Below are 20,768 nucleotides of genomic sequence, written 5' to 3'. Positions count from 1 at the left end.
TTTATAGTTTTTGATAATTTATACAAATTATTAAGACTATATCAAATAGAAAATCAAAATGCTGCCTTAAAACAAAAAATATTGTAATTACACTTGTCGTCTGATGGCAGCACACTGCACATTCAAACTGGCCTTGTCGCTCCTAACAATGGCTTAGTAATGATATACTCGTTGATTAATGAATGACACATAAAGGTAAGCAGTTTTCTCATTCCGTGCACACATGATAATTTTACGAATATTCAACAAGACTTTTCTCTCGATATTTTTTCATTAGCTTACTATCAGAACAAGCTAAACATATTCGCTTTATTAATTAAAATTGTGGATTTTGCTTGCGTTGTGTAGGTTTTTAAAGTCTTCGCTTGGATACAGGGTTTGGATATATCTTTCTTGTCGCCTTCTCTCACGACCAGAGGCTATAAATGAATAAAATTATGTTTCTCTTCTCATTCTTTACAAGAAACATTAGTAGAATGTATGTTGGGTTAGTTAGACAATTTATCGGGATGACAGATGGTCTGCTCTAACTACTTTTTTTTGTAATGCAAAGATAAAATATCTTTTTCGTTTTCCTTTCCTTACTTTAGTAAGTAAACAAATCAACCACTCCTTAAAATTTCACAGTATGTCGATAAAAATGCTGTTGGGAGCGAACATTCTTTACTTGCTTATGTATACGGATTTTTATGGGGATCCACCTTTTTAGCTTCTCATCTAATTTCAATATGAATGTATGTATATTTGTCGCAGTTGATGGCTTTTATCGGTTTTGGTGCAACATCTGACAGCTTCATCCACGCTAGCCGATTATATTCATTTTCTTTATTTCTTCAGTTACAAGTTTAGAAAAAATGTGAACGGAAGAAAACTTATTTTCCTTTTAATTACAACTTCCTTAGGTATCTATGTATTTTTTTGCAAGTGGAAATTTGTGTTTAACATCTGATAGAGCAACTCCTACTTGCTAAGCTTTACCCCTATCCCGATGGCTACCTTCAACGAAGTTAATAAGCTATGCATTCATCTGCTGAATGTAGGGACCAAGTAAAGAATTCGTTTATATTTTCTTCACCTCGTCCACTCTAGATGCTGGTATTATTTATTCCCTCAGATTTAAGTAATAACTTTTTCCTAGGAAACTATTTATAAATAGGACATATGTTTACACATGCATTTACACACGAATCCAGAATATAGTCAGAGGGAAAACTTCAATAAATAATTGATGTAATATTTTACCCCTGATTTATTGTTGTATTTCAAATATTGAATAAAATGTGACTTTTATTCCACTTACGTATAATATCATTATATAAATTGTGTTGTCATTGTGTACAAATCCTGTTATTGTCGGTTAAATAAGCGAACTATTATTATTACGGAATTTTATTGAAATGTGACATTTTAACTGTGACTTTTTCCGTTCACCTTCACAAACTGTATTTATTCTGTATTTGATATATATTTATATAAATAATTTACCCAAAAGACTAAGTATTGTTTCATTCCTAACAATATGCATTCAGTACTATGTATTAACGATTATACTTTTTTATCAGAGTCGGATTAAACAAAACAAAACAACGATTACACATCAATGGATAGAAAAAAAAATCTCAGGTTGCCGTCATTTTGTTCAATATTCTTTTCGAATTTATTCAAATTAAACAGTACCTTATACTGTTTAAGCCTAGATATATTTAGGAGTTTACATTTTTATTGTACATTACATCTTTTGTCCGGAGTACAGTTAGCTACATCCATTTAAAAGAAAGAAATATAAAATAATATCGAATGCGTATCTTCGCTTAAAACGTGAACGTTTCATTGACACAGCTTATATATATATATATATATATATATATATATATAAAATATACATTTCCCGTAGGATTAAACCGTTTATAATTACAATTTTTGCATGTATGAATGTGTCGCATACATATGCTTTAACATTTTAGCTGCATATTTTAAGGCTGCTTGATGTATTAATCTGGAAGGGTTTTATACGAATGGGTCAGACCATCTTAGATGTTTAATGCGTTTAAGCAATCCACAAGTGGTCTTTTTAGCATTTACATTGCATCACGAGATGATCACAGCCTTCGGTAGTTATCACGATTTTTATCTGTTGACATAGTGATGAGAATTCCAAACGTTCTTCCCAGAGAGATGAATTGCAATATAAATATGACCTCAATGAGTGTTCAGACTATTGCATTCTGAAGTTGAAAGTCGAAGTAGAGAACAAGGATTTTTTAAAATATGTGCGAAATATGATATGTTTCTGTTTTCAAATCGGATTGCTGAAGTATTGAACATGCCTTCCAATTTTAATTACCGGTAATGTTATATCTTCACTTGCGCTCTCTCATAGATAGATAGATATAAAGGTAGATATAGCCAGTCTATGGGGTTACCCTGGGTTTCACGTCCATAAAACGCTTAGCTTTACTGCGTTCCTTTAGACCCTAATCCCGTTGGCTTCTGAGGCCATAGTCCAACAGGTTTAGGGTCTGAAGAAACGCTGTAAAACTAAGCGCTTTATGGACGTGGAACACAGGGTAACCCCATAGACCGGCCATATCTATCTTTATATATTCTACTGCTCTATAACTTAGTGTGCTTCTTTCTCGGATTTATTATGATTTACTGACTATATATATATATATATATATATAGTCAGTAAATCTTTTGTTTATTTCCGTAAACCTGCCTTCGTCTTTTGTCTATTTTCATAAAGCTTCCCGTTATATATATATATATACACACACACACACACACACACACATCAGTTTGATACCAAATCAGTTTCATTTAAACTACCTACTTTAAGAGGGTTTATCCTTCCTACTCAGATTTTTCGTGTTTAATAAATCCTAAGTGACCTGTTATGACATTTATTTATTTCGTTTAACTTTAACAATTGTAAAATTTAAATAAAAAAACGTGGTCTTAAAAAATATTGAGGATGATAACGATTTCTTCTGGCAAGTCATTTAAAAAGAGAATACAGTTGATCGATATCAGTATATTACTGATATTTTATCGACTCTAAACAGCAGTTGAACGGGAACTTAATTCATTTAGTCTGCATTATTACGACTAACCTTTTGCGCAGGGTCAGTATTTATAAGAAGTGGTTGATTGAATCTACCTGTAACTGGTCGCTTGAACTGCTAGAAATAGAAGCTAAATGAAAAGTATACATTTGGATAATGTATTCCATGACACGTAATACTTGGGAAGGATGTACAAGGCATGGTTGGAACAATTTTGATCATGTCCACTCAGTGAGAGCTAACTTGATGCTGAACAGTTAACTACTGATGCTTATTTGGCCATCTTGACTAGGATCTTACTGAAACTTATATTCAGCGATCTCAGCGAGATCCGAACTCAGAATCTAGAGGAGGGTAAAACTGAGCACTAAAGACATTTAGACTTGTGCTATTCTACTACCTCCACCACCAGAACCATTTCCAATAATTTTTTTTTTTTTTGCACCGGCCCAGTCTTATAAAAGGTACAAAGAAGATAAGTCAATTGAATCCTTTTATCGACTTTTGTTGAAGAAACGTCAATACCGGTGAGAATTGAAGATAACAATACTAACTACATTTAAAAATGTAATCTGTTGCTTTATCAATTATCCACGCCATCTCCTTTCATCGGAGGTTTGTTTTGAGCAATGAAGGTATTAGTTAATAAACAAGAGAAATTTAGTGAAAACATTGACCCTGTGTGAAGCTGAAATTCGTTTATATATATATATATATATATATATATTTATATCTCTCATCACGTTTATCCTTTAGATAAGATTCTTCAATCTCTACAGTTAAGCGATCTTAATATTTCAGAGAAAAAATGCAGTTAAAATTTTCATTTCAATCCTACACGGATGTAAATTTAATTTGGAAAGTCATCGCTGGATTTGTTAGCGTAGCGTTTTCAGTTTGCGGAACACGACCAAAATCAGCTGTAATCGACAGGAAGTTTATAGAATGTCTGTTGAAGTATACGAGGCCTTACTTGAACAGGTGGTGATAAATAACAAATCAATTTAGGTTTATTTATTTATTTATAAGAGATCCGTTTTATATACATAAGTGTTTTAGGATTCACCTGAATTGCATTCTTTCAACCTTTTCCACCCTCGGTAGGATTTTGAGAAAGCAATGGAAAAGCTTCCAGTTGGTATATGCGACAGCTTCTGAGACTCCTGCTTTCATCTTTAGACAGAAGTGCGTTTGGTGGTCGCAAATTTGTGACTGTTCCAGACATTCCCATTGAGATAGTTAAATATTATTCAGTTGTTGATTATCAATCAAATAGATAGGTCAAGGCTTTAGTGTTTATTCCCCAAACTACTTTGATTATGGCATGTTTAGTGGTGGTTGGTACATTAATCTCAGTTTTCTTGCTTCTGCTGATAATCCCAAAATTCATCATTCATTCTTTTTACGCCCGTTTTCCTTGCTGGTATAAAATCATTTTATTATTTTTATTTTTGTCAGTTCTCCAGAAGACTAACTAGTGTCATAGAACTAGCAAAAGTATATTGTAGTTGAAAACTTGTCAACAAGGCTTTGAAACTCGTTATCTCTATATGAAAACGATCTGAAATCATTGGGCCTGGATGTTACTATTTTTGGATTGGAAATATATATATATTTTTTCTTCTTTGATTTTGCAGAGGTTTATGCAAGCTAATAAGAATGTAAACAAGATTGTGGTGGTGATGCAAACCTTCATTTATGAGAAAACTTTTGGACTGTTACCAGTCTAATAAACCTTCTTGCTCTTACGTCTATGTTTTTGCCAAGATAGTCTAGAATTTATCAAAGGAAATGGTGGCAAGCATTTTAGTCAGGGCAAGAAATTCTTTTGATGCCAACATTTTACTTGATGCACTTTTGTAGCATATGGCAGAGTGGTTTTAACATTTTTGTGTCCTAACAAGAATAGACAGCTTATGTGCTTTGATTTTCAAAGTAATTTAGAATATATTGGGGTTCAATAAAATCACATGAAACTATGATACAACTTATTGAAATCATTTCTGAGTTGTGTAATAATAATGTTTGTCAATATTTTGATATGATTGCTTTAATAGGGGCTTGAGTGGGATTGAAAGTGTTAGTAAAGACATCTATGTAACATTACATTATTTTGGTGAGAATTTAGATTGGGTAGGAAGATTCCACTATTACCCATCTGTTTGTAAATTGTTGGAAAGCAAGGCATTATTTGGCTGTATTGAGAAGTCTATTTGTTAGCTGCATAAAAAGCTCATGAAATAGGTCTAAGGAAAGTTTCTGGAATACTATCTCTACTTGAAGTTTTGGAATATACTCCAGATTTCCTGCTGAGAATAATTTCTTCTACATCATGTACATGGTTAATTTTTGCTACATAGCATTATATTTTTGTTGAAATTGTTGATTCAAAATTTTCTGCTAAGTCTTTCTTTAGTACCTTAGAAAGGACTTATCTCTCACTTATGTGTGTTACATAATTACTGAATTGTTCAACACTTGGAAAATGGAACTAACAACTAGTTTTTTTCCTGCCTGTAAGAAGCTTTTGTATCATGAATATTTGAATCTCTTGTGATTTCTCTTTTGAGCATTGTTAGCAGATGCTTTTTTTAATTTTTTTTTATCTGCTTTGAATCTTACAAGCTTAGTAAAAGCTGATTTGTGAATTGAGATATTTCTGTTCAGTATTTGCTGTTTTGCAAAGTGCTTTTTTTTGATGAGTACTGACAGTCTGTGTGATACTTTTGCAAATCTTTCTGTCTGTTTTTCTTTGACATTAAGAGAACTTTCTTTGTTGTGTTACACACTATGTTCTAGAGCCAGTTCTGCTTTTTACTTATTTCTGTGTTTCAAATTGTACTGGATGAGTGTGAATAATTGATTTCTAGTTTTTATTTTATTTTATTTATTTATTTATTTTTTTTAGTGCTGTGGCATCAATACTTTTTGCAGGCCTTGATTAGCATAAAACTGCTCCATAACTAAATCAGTTAGTCATTGTGAGATTAAACATGCAAATGTTGGATAGATAGCATTTCTTATTGATCAGTGCAATATTGCATGGGATAAATAAATGTTTGGAGTTTAACAACTTAATAACATTCCATGTCAGCTATTGTTAGACATCTCTAGAAATTGGTATAGCTCCTTGTCTGCTAGAGGATTCGCAAAGTGCAGTAATGCTGATGGTGTATCATTGTAATTCTATCCTGATTAACCCTCTGAACCTGTAAGTATGCTTTAGTAGGTGTATTTTCATTTAACTATACTTCTGGAATTGGCTAAAGTGAGCAACCATATATGATTTCGGGTTTAGAGTTGGAAGTAACAATATTTTTTTCTAATTAACAAGCTGCTAAAGTGAACTCATGAGTTCAAAAGGTCAAGTCCTAATCTGAGTTGTGTTGACTGGTTTGTTTGTTATTGGTCAGATTTTCCATTTTGAATTTTTTAGTGTTCTGTTTAATATTTGACTATTGACTATTAACTGATCAGGTTTTGTAAAGCAAGAAATGCCTAGTGTACTTCTAAGTCTGGTGGTAAAAAAAAAAGTACACACAAACACAAAAAAAACCCCATGATCTGGAGCTAGTCTCAGGCTGCAGGATAGTTCAAATGCTTGCAATAGAGTGGCTATCATTCCAGCCAAGGTACACAAGGAATAGGTGGTGATGTAAAACTGGGTGATAAAGTGTACTAATGAATATACTTAAAGGTGAGTTTTAGAGAAAAATTTGGTGATGGAGGAGGTGAGGAAACAGTAATTAGCTATGCTACAGCATAGCCTAGTCACTTAGATGATGAGAGAAACTTAAAGAGAGAAAAATGGTGAGTTCTTGTACAAATGTATATATAGTAATACACCAGCACAGCAGTAATATATTTTATCTGTCATGGTAGTAGAGATAAACAAACTCTAAAAAGATTTATAAGTCAGAAACTAGTCATTTTGATATTTATTCTCTGCTTTATGAAAAAAAAATCTTTATTAATCAGAGGGATTGTGGTAGTGCTCAATGCCTTTGTAGAAACTCCATAATTACAAAATTATTGTTCCCAGTGGTCCTTATCAACATACATTATCGTTATTGGTGGTTGAGATGACAGATAATCTGGATTAAGGATGCTTTTTTTTTTAAAGTGTATATGTTAATTGTAGGGTCTCAGTAGACTGAGACCCTACAATTAACATATACACTTATAATCTCCATAAAATTATTCTTGATGAAGGCTTTCCCGTTCCACTAAATAATGTTAATAATAGTTGAGGGTCACTGAATATGTTCGGTGTTTTGTATGTAAATATGCTAGAAATAATGTAACATTTAATCCTGGAGTTGTCTATCAACATAGAATGTTATGCATACCTTCAACTTCTGATACCACTCATCAGAAATGTCTTTTTTTTTTTTAAAGTTTTGTATTAGATCTATCTTAGTGTCTAAATATGGTATGAAGCTCTCAAGACATTTGAATAAATTCCAAAATAAATTACAACATTAATCTCATCCTCCATTGGATTCTTTGATTTTAAATAGTGAAACCTAAATAGTCTCTCATCAAAAATACATGATTTTAGCCTATCATAAACTACAATATCAGCTGCTATATTACTTACATCAGACTTGAAAAGTCTACACATGATTTCCTGAAACTCTTTACTGATATCCTCTGGAAGAAGCAAATGTTATGATGTCACAATAGATCTAATTCTGCTCAATGATAGCTCATTTTAAGATCTAGTTTTGGAAGGAAGCATGGTCTTTTCAAGTTTCTCAGTATTGCTCCATTAGTAGATATTGAATATAGACTCTGTAGGTTCACACAGTAATGAACACAACTCTTTTTCTAAGGTATTGCGACTAACTGTGAAACTCTTGTGAAGCCATCAACATTCTCAATGATATCTGATTTTTACAAACTCTAAAATTTCTTCAGCTTGTTCCTGTATACAAAATAGTATTTGTTTCATAGGTTTATTACTGTTTTTATATCATGGCTGATTGATTATTTTAACATAAATTACCAATGTTTATAATACTTCAAGGAATTGTTTTGTGATTAAATCATCTTTTACTGTTGAAAGAGTATTGACATAGTTTTATTTTAATCAAAACAAGTGAAGAAACTGTTTCATGACCTAGTAAATAGCTGCCAGTTATTCATTGATTTAGTTAAAAAAAAAATATCCTACAAATATGATGGATTGTGTCGTGAATGGTTCTGAAGTAAAACTAGAGGTTTTAGTTGAGCCATAGGTAAACATCTAGGCTTTGCGTGATTGAATAATTGTTTCAGGGTTCCATCCCTTCATTTTATTGAATGTTGCTTTATCAATGATGTGACTATTCCATCAATTTTTATTTGTCTTAGTTTGGGAGAGTGTAGGACAAAATGCTTTGTGCTCTGAGTTAAGACCTTGCTGAGGTCAACTTTGTCTTTCATACTTTCAGAGCAGCATAAAATAGAGTAGAGATCAAGAATGTTAGACACATCATCATCATCCTTAAATGTTCACTTTTCCCATGATGGTGCCATGTAAAAGTGTCCATGCTAGTGCCACATAAAAAGCATCCAGTACACTCTGAAGTGGTTGGCATTAGGAAGGGCATCCAAACATAGAAACCATGTCAAAATAGACAATTGAAACCTGGGCAGCTCCTTAACTGGCCAGTTCCTGCCAAACTATCCAGTTGATGCCAGCATGGAAATGGAACTTAAATGATGATGACTTTCCATACTTGCATCAGTCAGATGGAGTTTGTTGAGGTAGATTTTCTATAGCCAGATGCCCTTCTTGTCACCAGCTATCACTTGTTTTCAAGGAAGGTAATATTTCCCCATTGCTGGACATGTTTTTTCACAAGAGACTTTCTAGATATTGATCAATCTGAGACTATAATAGAAGACACCCAATGTGCTATGCAGTGGAGTTGAACCTGAAACCATGTGGTTGCAATGTGAACTTAACCATACCATCCTCATCTAAACCAACATTATGAATCTAAAACCTTAATTTCCAGTATTTATAACCTTCATCTTTGAAGTGTGAGGTGATGGGTGAACAGAACCACCTCTACAGGCTTGCTCAACCTATCAGAAATAGTCAAATTCTTTTCAAACTACACCATGCCATCTTAAAGAAAAAAACAGGTGATAATGGGTGTACTACTTTGATCATAGGTGTACTTAATTAGAGCAGGCATGTGGTTAAACGATAAGTATGGACTAACTAGCCAACTAGGAGCATCAACATGATCGCTTAACCTTCTAGAACTAGCCAAATCTTCACTAAATTACATCTTAACATCTTAGAGAAAATAAGATTTGATAAGGTGATATCCTATGAATATGACAAATTGAGCAAATTTTGAATGTCTTGAGTGACCACCCTGCAAGCTAAAGGTGCAGTTGATCCATAGAATATTTGTTAGCTAATCTATCACAATTGAATTTCTTAGATTGTGAGACAGCTTCTTCACTTGCCTTGATCAAAACAAACTATGTCAATACTATCCCAATCATGTCTGAACTTTTCTCTTAGAAGAATTTATTATTTAAATGGCTTGAAAATGTTATCATTTTTTGCTAGTTCTTTATCAAATATCTGTGTATAAGCTTTGTTGCATATTGGGAGCTATCAGCCCTGAGCCCAGTCCAATGCAGTTATATCCAATAGTGAATGCTATGGGTAGGGTTTCTAAATGTTGTTAATTAAGGTAGTATTTTAGCTGTTCATAGTAGGAATGCAAATATTTTAAGGTTATGAATTAGCAATGGATCACATTAGAGTAAATTATAGTGATCATTTCTTTGAAATGAATTTTCCTACATAAACCCTCATAGAAGTCATTGGAATAATTATGAAAAGTTTGATTGTCCTATTGTTGTTTAACCTCATACCCCAGATATAGCTTTGTTGAACAGACTATAATCAAAGGCTTTTCAGCTGCCAACTTTCCCATTATTTTGTATAACTGGGACTATGTTGTCAAGTACATCTTTTTTTTTGTTTTTAAATTGATAGGATGTGATTTGAGGAAATTTGGCTGCTATTTATATGAGATAGATTCCCTTGTTGGCTTATTCCATATCTAGTGTGCTAAGCTGAGTCATTATCAAATATTTGATTGGTTAACTTGACCTGGTTATAGATTACAAATGACATAAAAGGTACCAACTATTTTTATTGTTGTTTTACTAGTTAAGCAAAATATTGCAGCTGGAAACTTGTCTTATTGTCATGGAAATTAATGTATACTCTAAAAACTACTGTTTTATTACTGTTGGTATTTTTCTTTTATGGTTGTATGTCATAAGAAGCAACTAAAAGGGTTCACATCAGGTAGAGCGTCCTGCCTCAGAAAAATCTGTCCAGTGCATGGTAGCATAGAAAAGCAGACATAGATGTTGATATTGATTGAAGTTTATAAACTGAAATTTTCTGCACTCAGGTTAAGCTTTTAAGTGAAATGGTTACTTGGAACTATTTTGTTAATTTGATTGTTCTGATGTGCTAGTAGAACAATTTTCATTTTGTGTAGAATATTAAATATTTATGAATGTCTGCAAGTTCTAGTTTATAGCATGAACTTTAGAGTTAAAAACAATGTTCTTTTCAATAGTGGCTGCTCATTAAAGGAGAACAGCATAAAACAAATTTTGTTTGGCAATGTTTGTTATTAGGATTCATTAAAATGGTGTTAGCATTTTGGAGATCAAGCTTTTTGATGCATTACACTTAAAATGATACATTTTAAAGAGATACAAAAAGAATAAAGGTGATATTAAAATACTGTTAAAAATCTGAATTTCAGTAGACAGAGTATACAAGATGTTACTCATGTTGAGCTATGAGATTTTCTAATGTTATGTTAGAACAGCTCTTCAATTTTTACCATGACTGATGAATTAAAGCCACATGGTTGTGTCAAATTTTGCAAGAAACTTGACAGCCCCTTGAAGTGCTTTGTCAGGCTTTAAGTGAACATTCTTTAAATCAATATAGGTTTTTGATTGGCACATGTATTTCAATAGCTATTGAGTTTTCTAGTTAATGAGCATTCAGGGTGATCAATCACTAGCAAAATGCCAGAAAATGTGGAAAATAAATTGTGAATTCATCCACGAGGAGAGATGTTGAATAGTCAATCAGCTAACTCCCTCATGTAACTAGAGTTAGTTCTCATGCTTGCTACAGGAGATTCTCATGGAAAACTTGAGCATGCATTGTATTGTTGCAAAGTTAGTCTCCACCACCCAACCTGATTCTTGATCAAAAGTAGGAGCATTTTGATGTGTGCCTTGAGTTTTAAGAGAAGGCTTTCATTCTTAGTCATCATGGATCATGAAAGTTGAGTTTATGACTATTGTCCAAAAACAAAATGACAGTGTAAGAGCCCACTGACACAAAGATTAAAGAAAGCATGGCAGGTTTGTAGTGAAGAACATGCTCATTGTTTTATATCACTTCAAATGCAGTATTCACTGAGAATTTGTACCTGCCAGTGATACAAGGAATTCTGACATATCCTGTTGTGTTTTGAGATACTTGATCTAAGATACACAATGAAAGAAAAAAAAACAGAATTATAGTGCAACAACAGTGGGCTGTTGATTCACATTAATATTCATTATGTAGTTTTTGATAAAGAACAAAATGGAGATTGTGCCACATCCTCTGTACTTGCCTGACTTCACCGTGTTTCCCAGAATAGATTTGAATTTGAAGGAATCCCACTTCAGGAAGAGGACTTCCTTGATGCTTTTGAAGCATGAAAGATGTGCTAGGATGCTGTGTACTTTCTCAAAGGGAATATTTTGAAGGGAAAGGTACCCTACTCTAATGTCTTATTTATTGGAATACTGGTATACAGTTTTTAAGCCCCACCTATATATGAAGAAATCTATTTTGTCTTTCTAACAAAAATAGCGAACCAACTGGCCTTTTAAGGCAGTTGACCCAGTTCAAGTTAAGGCTATGAGAGAAAATTGATTTTGTTGCACTTTTAATGTGCATGTATGTTTGCAGTCTGGGATTGAATGAAGGACTATAATAAATTTTGAATGGTATTGTGGTAGTGTTCAGGGTTTTGTTAATGCATTTGCATGTTTTCCAATGGTTATATTTATAGTTGCCTGTGTTTTGACCTTCTACATCCTCAAATACATGTCAGACATCTAAGTAGATTTGAGTTTTAAGTACCTTGGTTTTGATGTATATGGCATATCTGAAAAATGGATTCATTATCTGATTATGGTAGTATTTTTTGTAAGTCTTTTTTTTATTGTAGTTAATTGTGAGAAAGGTTAAGGGTGGGAGGGTCTGACATAACTCAATGAACTTAAATTTTTTTTTTTCCTTATTTTTGCCAAATATTGTGCTGGTGAGTGGATTATAAGGAGGTACATTTTTATATTTTGTTTATGTTCTTTGCATATTATGGCCATGACACTACTGTTGGATGTAATATTATGGCAATGTTGGATGTAATGCTTAGAGTTTTTAGTCATTATGGGTATTGAGATATTAACATAGTTGCCTGTGGCATGGCATGAAGTGGTGCATTCTCTTAATTTAAGAGTACAGTGTTAGTTATGTCTAACTGTTAACTTGTTATGTTAACAGTTGGGGATTTGTCCACGTAGAGTTGAGTTAATGTGTTGGAAGTTTGTACATTCAGAGATTGAATAGAACAGGTGTTTGTGGGAAAACCATGAATGTGTAAATACGAGCGGTCTTGTTTAGCAAAAATAAGCTTTCCCCCTTGTAGGGTAGCTGATTGATCACACATTTTGTGTTATTTTTCAGTACTATTTTCTTTAGTGATGAGTAGTTAACTGGAAAATAGAGCATTAAGCTTTACTGATGTCTTTCTTTAAAGTTGGAATAGTGTGTCACCACCACCATCATCATAACCTCTACCTTTCCTTGTTTGCATGGGTCAGATAGAGTTTATTGAGACAGCTTTTTTTACCACCAGCTGCTCTTCCTGTCACCAATCCTCAACTATTTCCAAGCAAGGTAATATTTTCCTGTGACCAGACATGTTCCCGGAGAATATTGGAAATGAATGACACTGCTTGCATTTTAGTAACAACTGTTTTATGACTATCATGCGATGACAAAGCAGAGAGATACAAGCATATATACCCTCCCTCACAGGCACATATATACATTTGGGGGTGTGGGTGTGTTTACATACATACACATGAACAAGTCTGCCAAATCCACTCACAAAGCTTTGGTTGACTTGGGGCTTTCAGTAGAAGACATCCCAGTGGAACAAAATCTAGAATCATGTGGTTGGGAAGCAAACTTCTTACCTCACAGTCATGTATGTGCCTAGTTGTGATAATACTATTTTCCCATATTGGAACTATCCCATATAGATTAGAGAGGAGTTTAACAGATAAATAGAAATACTGAAAGCAGTGTGAAGTGGCAGCAGCAATGTAATTTCAACGACACATCATTCAATATTTTGAAATGTTTGGTGTAACAGAATTACAGGAAAAGGAATTTGATTTTGAAAACAGTTTTATACTTTAATAAACAAAATTTGTAGCTGAATTTTATACTGCTTTAATATTTGGCAGTTTAAATTATTTTTTGGTGATGATATTTATGACAACTTGTGGTCTTTAGTTAATGACCTAATTAACTTACAAACAGCATATGATAGCTTTAGGTTAGAAACCCTATAGAAGTAACCAATTAAAATTTGTAACAAAGGCTTGTGTTATGCAACTGGTTAGACCAAGACCTGAGTTTTTAAATTAAAGCTTTAACTCTTTAGCATTTTAACCAGTCATATCTAGCTCAAACATTCTATCTTGTTTTATGTTAAAATTGGCCAGATTCAACCTCTTGTACCTACCCTACAATGTTACTCTAAATGGAAGCAATCAGATCAACAAAATCTCAAAGCTACAAGATAAGCTACAATTAATTCAAAATAATGTAAATAAATAAGCATTACATTTGGTAGAGTAATCTGAATGCTAACGAGTTAACATTTTAAATGATGTAAAATTTAATATGGCTATCAATTTTGAACAGACAGTCATCTCACCGATAACTCGTATTTCTGAAATATTAGTTTCAAATTATTTGCAAAGCAAATGAAACTCCTGTTAAGAATTATAACCTGTAATTAGTGGTTTGGCACAAGAGACTGATAGAATAAGTACTAAGCTTACAAAGAATGAGTCCTGGGGTCGATTAGTTCGACTAAATGCAGTGCTTCAGCATGACCACAGTCAAATGACTGAAGCAAATAAGAGTAAAAGTGTAAATACAGTTTATTCAGTGGCTTCATACTTTACATTTTGTTCAGTGGCTTCATACTTTACATTTTGTATTATATTTTTTCTTTCTGAATTAGTTTTAAATGCTTTTATTTTATTTTTTTTATTAGTTCAAGCAAGACTAGTATAGTTCACTGCTGTAAACCCTAACCTATAAGCTGGCCATATTGAGGTGCTAACTTTCCTTCTGGCATCCCATAGCAAAATGAATGTGAAGTGTGGCTCTTTGACATTCTTTGGAATATCTGCTAACAATGCACATGCTTATTTATATGTTGGGATCCATTCCAGTACCACACTCTCTAAGTGATCAAAAGAAATGTCTTCATTTTTATTCCTTTTGTTTTCTCTTTATATCCCTTCAGTGTAATTGAATTTTTTACTATTTACTAAATGATTTCTATTGACTGGTTCATTCTATTTTCTAATTAGATTTGTACACACAAATTTCTAAAAACGGTTACTGGAACATAGAAGATAGCAAGGAACTATACTTCGAAGTTAAGTGGGCTATCAGTGACATTGAAAAGGAGAGTTGCAAACCTTTCTATGAGCAATTACTGAAGAAAGTGTATGCATGGGATATTAAGTCTGCTACCAGTTGAGTCAACAGAGGTCATCTGTAGAAATAGTAAGAGACTATTTAGGGAAGAAAAATACATGGTAATAGAGAAAGCTACAGAACCTTCAGATATGGATGCTGCTAAGATAAAGGCATCAGAATAGGTTGGTGTTATATTAGTTAATTTTTTTTTTATCAAATATATTCCCAAAGATGACACCAAGTGTAAATAGGGCAAGCTGAAGAAGGAAAATTACCAGAACTTAAAATTAATGAGTTAAGTTGGGAGTCAGTGCATGTTGGTTATGATGCAGCCAGATTTTGAAGTAAAATATTTACCATTAATATTATGATCCATGTGAGACAGTTGAAAGAGAAGTTCTTGGTTCTAATAAATAAATCTGTCTTATATTATCGAGGTCTTTGATAATCTTGGTCAATGAGAAATCTATTTGCAAAAGTTATTCAGGCTATGACAAAAGTTTCTCAAGTTTACACTTATTCGTGAGCTATTACCAGTGTTTAACATTTTTCATATAGCAATACTTTATTATGAATGACATAGTATGGTTTTGCTTAGTCTTGATGGGTGTAACCAACCTTTATGTTGATAGAAACCAATATAAAGTGCTTGTATCAAATTTTATTACCATTTGATCCACATCATGGCAGTGATGAGCCTGGTATGTCAGATTACACAATCTTAATGCTTGTGTGTCAATTTACTTTGTTGGACATATTCTTTGTAATATTACTTGAAATTCATAGCTTCTTGCATTCTTATTGAGACATGGCTGAAGTTTTTGTTTTTATGTAGTGTGTCCAGGAAAATTAGTTTGATGCAGTTTATCTTACATTGATTATAGCTATACATAAAGTATGATGTGAATAGAAATATCTCAATCAAGGATTAAAACTAGGTCATAGCTTGGTAGGCACTCCATAATAAAGAAAGCTCATGTATATATAATCAGATGTATATATACTGTAAAGCTAAATAATATCATGTATTGGGTAATGAAAAATGTAAGGAGTAGTTGAGTGAATTGTGAAAAGAATTAGGAATTAATGTTGCTTATATATATCTAGAAATATAGTTATAATAAAAAATGAATGAAACAAAAACCACTTGGTATTTGAAAAATGGATTAGAAATGTTGCAGTGTTATAGATAACTGAAATTTGAATTAAACTGCATGATATTTTAACTGGTTGATTATAATCTAGCCAAAATGAAGCCTCTATACAGTTACTTGACCTGCTAAAAATAGCTGACATTTTAAAAACTCTACTGTTTTAAAAATGAGTAGATGAAACAAACAAGCTACATGTGTTAGGCCTGCTTGATCAGGGCTGGCCTGGGGCTATAGAATGCATTATAAAATTATCAATATTAATAAGTTTGCTAACACAGGGTTTTAGTTTCCCAACTGCATAATTTTAAATTTTTATTAGTTTACAAGTTTTTTCCTTTCTACTGTCACATTGCCCATGTTCTTCACAGGTTTCCCAAAACTGATGTGGTTGATATGGTTTATGATCAGTTTTAACATCTGTACGTTACCATTTGCTGCTGAAACATGGGTGGAAAGAATTTCCAATGGGGTTATTTAAGGAAAGGACAGTTGGGTATAGGTGTTAAGTGTAAAGCCTAGGGGGCAAGTGATAAGTGTGTTGTATGGGCTTCAGTGGAACTCATAGGCAAGTAGCTAGTTCCAAGGAACAGAGACCATTGTTGTAGTGATAATTTAAGCATGTGGGTAGGCTAGAGTATGTTGTCAGGGAGTCTTTACCAATCAATTTATTGGTTTTCTTTTAGATATAGTTTAGGAAAATTCAGTAGCTGATCAGATTTGAAGTATTCTATAACCCTAAAGAAGAGGGATAGTCTTTGAGATGCAGTTTTTGGTATTTTATGAAAATAAAATCTCCAGAGAAAATCACCAGTATTTATGAGGCTTAGCATTTGTAGTAATTTTGAGGGTTTGCATGTTGTTGAAATCTAGAGTGTGAGATGCAGTATTGTTTCCTTAATATGTGCAATGATGGTGTCTTTGTGCTGTTGAAAGGGGCAAGATTGTCATGTATCCACTGGGGAATGTTTTTAAGATCTTGTTAAAGTGAAAGTTTAATGTGGAGTACCCAGGTTGCATGTGGGTGACATCTTTGTGCAGAAGTTAAGAAAGAATGAAGGTTGGTATCATCTGTATGAGTGAAAGTTGTCAAAGTTGAGAGCAAATAGGTTGTTAATGTACTGACAGAAGCATGTGAGAACATAACCAAACCTCATGCACACAAGTTGATAGTGTGGGTCAGAGAAGAATCCCATCAGTGTACACCATTAACCTCATAGGCAGGCAGATTAATTCAACCAGACATGGTCAAATGTTTTTGTAACAACATTGATTTTACCATATTTCTCAAGGTTAAGTGGGATAGTGACATAGGTCATAGCTCCATAAATTTGGCTCTACAGAAGCCACATATGTGTCACTGAGGTGGGAGATGGACTTGTGATACTGAAGGTGATTACTTAATGATTGTTTCCTGTTTTTTTTCTTTTTTCTTTTTTGATATATTAGAAGTGAATATGATAGATTAACAATTAACAGATTTTAAGATGCTGTACTTCTTAGGAATGGGACACACTCTGGCATGTTTCCAAAAATATGATAGAATTTTGTAGAGATTTGGAACTAGCAATAGTGTGTAATGCTTGAAGCTAATAGAAAGGATGTTGTTAGGGTCAGAAGCCTTGTTGTTGAGGTGTTTTCATATTGTGTGTTTGTGGTATGATACTGGTAGAGAGAAGGAAAGTGTTGGAGTATGTAAATTGGAACCAACTTGGTGAGGAGTGATGGGCAGCAGGGCATTTTAAATGTGATGCAGACACTACTGGTTTTATTTCAGACCATAGTCTGAATAATTATTTTGTTGGACAGTTTGATTCTACATTTAGACTTCAATAGTCATTTCATCAAATTTTTCTTGCTTTGTTAATATTTTTATTATTGGAAGCATAAATTTATTTTATTTAAATTTTATAATAATTTTTGAGGTTGTTGAATGTGGAGGAGTGATACTATGAAAAGCTGCTGAATGTGGAGGAGAATGCATAGGAGTGAGTGTTTGTATACCCAATAGAGGTTTAGCATCCAAGTTGACAACAGTATGATAGAGTAGTTAAGGATATGAAGTTAGGGAAATCAGCTGGTCTATAGGGAATAGTTTCAAGGTTGTTTAAAATATCTGGCACAGTAGAATATGGGCTAGACACTAAAATCCTCAGGGTGTCATGTTCAATGACTGGTTTTGTATTATCATAATAACCTGCTATAGGGCAAAGACAATGCACTAGAGAGAGAGAGGAAACTGCAAAGACAACAAACTGTTGGACAAGGTTATGAAAGTTATGACAATACATAACTTTATTATTTCAAAATTTATTAGGAACAGGATTATCCTGAATGAGATGCTGTTCAGCCTTGTGTCAGGAAGAGTTCTACTGATGTCATTCCCAGTGATGCAGCTGCAGGAGAAATTCTTTGCTGAGAATAAGCCTCTATACCTTGCATTTGTTGACTTGGGAAGGGCCTTTGACAAAGTTGCTTGCTCTATGATATAGTGATTGGTAAGGAAGCTAGTGAGGACCATGCAAGCATTATATAGAAGTGCAATCAGCAGTATGTTCAGTGATTAATTCAATATGCAAGTAGAGCTCAATTCTCAGACCACTCAAATGGGGCAGTACGCACTTAGAGCACTCAGGAAATACTTGATCTCAAATGTCTGAATAACTCCCTAGAAGTCATTGATAGCATTTGTTACCTTAGTGGCTTAATTAGTTGTGTAGCAGGTAGATGTTTGGAAAGTGTAGTAGCCAGAATAAAAACTATTACCCCTACTGGCAACAAAGAGCTTTTTGTGTTGATTATATGACACTTGTGTATGAAGTGTGGTCTGTGTAGCAGGAAGATATAAGTAGAGGACTTGCTAGGAAGAAACAATACAAGCATACTTTGCTGGATGTGTTGTTAGTATACACGAAAGATAGAATACAAATGAGGTGAGAAATAAAGAAAAAAAAAGGTATAAGAGAAATCAGATGTAACGTGTAAGAGAAGACTGCTAGCATGGCCATGTCATGCATATAGTAGATAATATGGTAATTGTGTAAGAGGGAGATTAAGGAAGACTTGAAACAAAAGGAAGAGCAATCTTAAGTTATTTCATCTCATGAAGATGACATGCGACCATGTTGATTGGCAACATGTGATGTTGAAGAAGGCCTGGTTACCTGTATGAGTTTGGGAAAATGTACATTGAAACAGTGAGGTAGTAATGGAAATTGGGATATATATTATGTATCTGCATTTGGGCCTTCATTTGTAGCTGCTAAGTCACTGTCAGCTGTCACTCTTGCATATGCAATATCCTTCCATCTCTCTAGCATCCTTACTCCTATTTACTGTATTATGTTGTCCATAAATTTGTTCATACTGTATTATGTTGCCCATTAAATTTGTCCATACTCCCTCCACTTTGCCACTACCATACCCTACAACTTCACCTTGCTGTATCTTTCCAAATTATGATGCTTCAGTGACAATACTAGAAATACTTTTCTTCTTCACTCATCTCCTCCACCATACTCTTCTTCTCCCACCTTAGTTCATCCTCAGACACCCTCTACCTATCAATTCTCTTAGTCACATTGCCCTGAATAAAGTGAAGACTATATTGTCAAATACAAGGCAACCTCACTAGTGCTGGTGTCACAAACCATACCCAGTAAACTTTGAACAGAGACAACATAGGATCAAGAGGTACCACAATGAATTATAACTGATACACTCTAAATGTTGGTGCTAGAAAGGGCATCCTGCTGTAAAAGCCATGTCAAAATAAACAACTAAGAAGTGGTTTGATGCCATATTTAGGAGGAAAGAAAGCAAAATATTAATTTATTTGGACTATTAGGACTCATCCTACCCAAGTCAGCATGAAAAGTGAGTGTAAAGTTACAATGATGAAAAATGGGAAATTTTAACTTAGGATTATAAAATCTTTTTAACAACTGGTTTATTAGTGTATTTTTAAGTTGTCATAATGCAGAGATAAAAATGTCCCGTAAGTCTTAAGTCCTTGGATCATCACCAAAGACTTAGATGTTAAATTACTCATTAGGGAGAGAATCATTGAATGAGTAAGTTGACATCTAGTTAAAATAGATTTCATTAGATATTTAGTCCTTCATATCAATTCATTAAGAATCTTTTAATGTCTAACAAATTGTTTTTCTTGAAAACACAACTTTTGACAGTTTTTACATCGTGAGATATTGTTTGATAACATTGTATGGTAGTGATGGATTTGAATGGTATTCTTAAAACTGCTGTTGCTATGAATTTCTATATCATAGTACATATACAATAAAACATTAAAAAAAAGCAATATATTTATATGAAAATTACTGAACACAACTCATTATATTTTTTCATTCTAAAAATATTACTTTTGTTCAGAGCATGCATGTTTTGCAATACAGAGATTGATGTAGCAGAATGTATTATATTAAACATTAATTCAGCCTCATTTAAGAATAGATTTAATTTTGGCTTTGTTAAACACCAGTTTGTTTAGCTTTCTCAATTTTTCTCTTTCCACACTGATTTTCTGTTAAATGTGATCTTAGTGCCCTTTCTAAGGTAGCATAATATAATTGTGATGAATTACAAACTTATAATTTTAAAATGAGTGTCAATTTTTGTCATTTAGTTATTGCAAGAACTCATTATTGGCTTAATGTTCATTTTCTACATTTATTAGACTAGCTTGCATAACAGCAT

General features: G+C 33.2%; 1 protein-coding gene across 21 annotated transcripts in view; it reads left to right on the top strand.

Annotated features, from left to right (window-relative positions):
- The first annotated feature begins 61 nt into the window (after nucleotides 1-61).
- LOC115212775 (amyloid-beta A4 precursor protein-binding family A member 2) overlaps nucleotides 62-20,768 on the top strand; it is a 248,648-nt gene continuing 227,941 nt past the window's right edge. For 11 of the 21 annotated variants that reach the window (XM_036504010.1, XM_036504018.1, XM_036504015.1 and 8 more), the window contains exon 1: nucleotides 62-195. The gene's annotated coding sequence lies outside the window, so the exon portion shown is untranslated. Of the gene's footprint in view, nucleotides 196-7,784; nucleotides 7,901-14,789; nucleotides 15,084-20,768 lie in introns of those variants that run through there. The other 10 variants (XM_029781458.2, XM_029781457.2, XM_036504016.1 and 7 more) reach the window with 2 other exon arrangements.

The sequence above is a fragment of the Octopus sinensis genome, linkage group LG6 (genome assembly GCF_006345805.1).
Source record: "Octopus sinensis linkage group LG6, ASM634580v1, whole genome shotgun sequence".
NCBI classification, from domain to species: Eukaryota; Metazoa; Mollusca; class Cephalopoda; order Octopoda; family Octopodidae; genus Octopus; species Octopus sinensis.
Note: the sequence above shows the minus strand (reverse complement) of the source record. Positions and strands in the feature narration are given on the sequence as shown.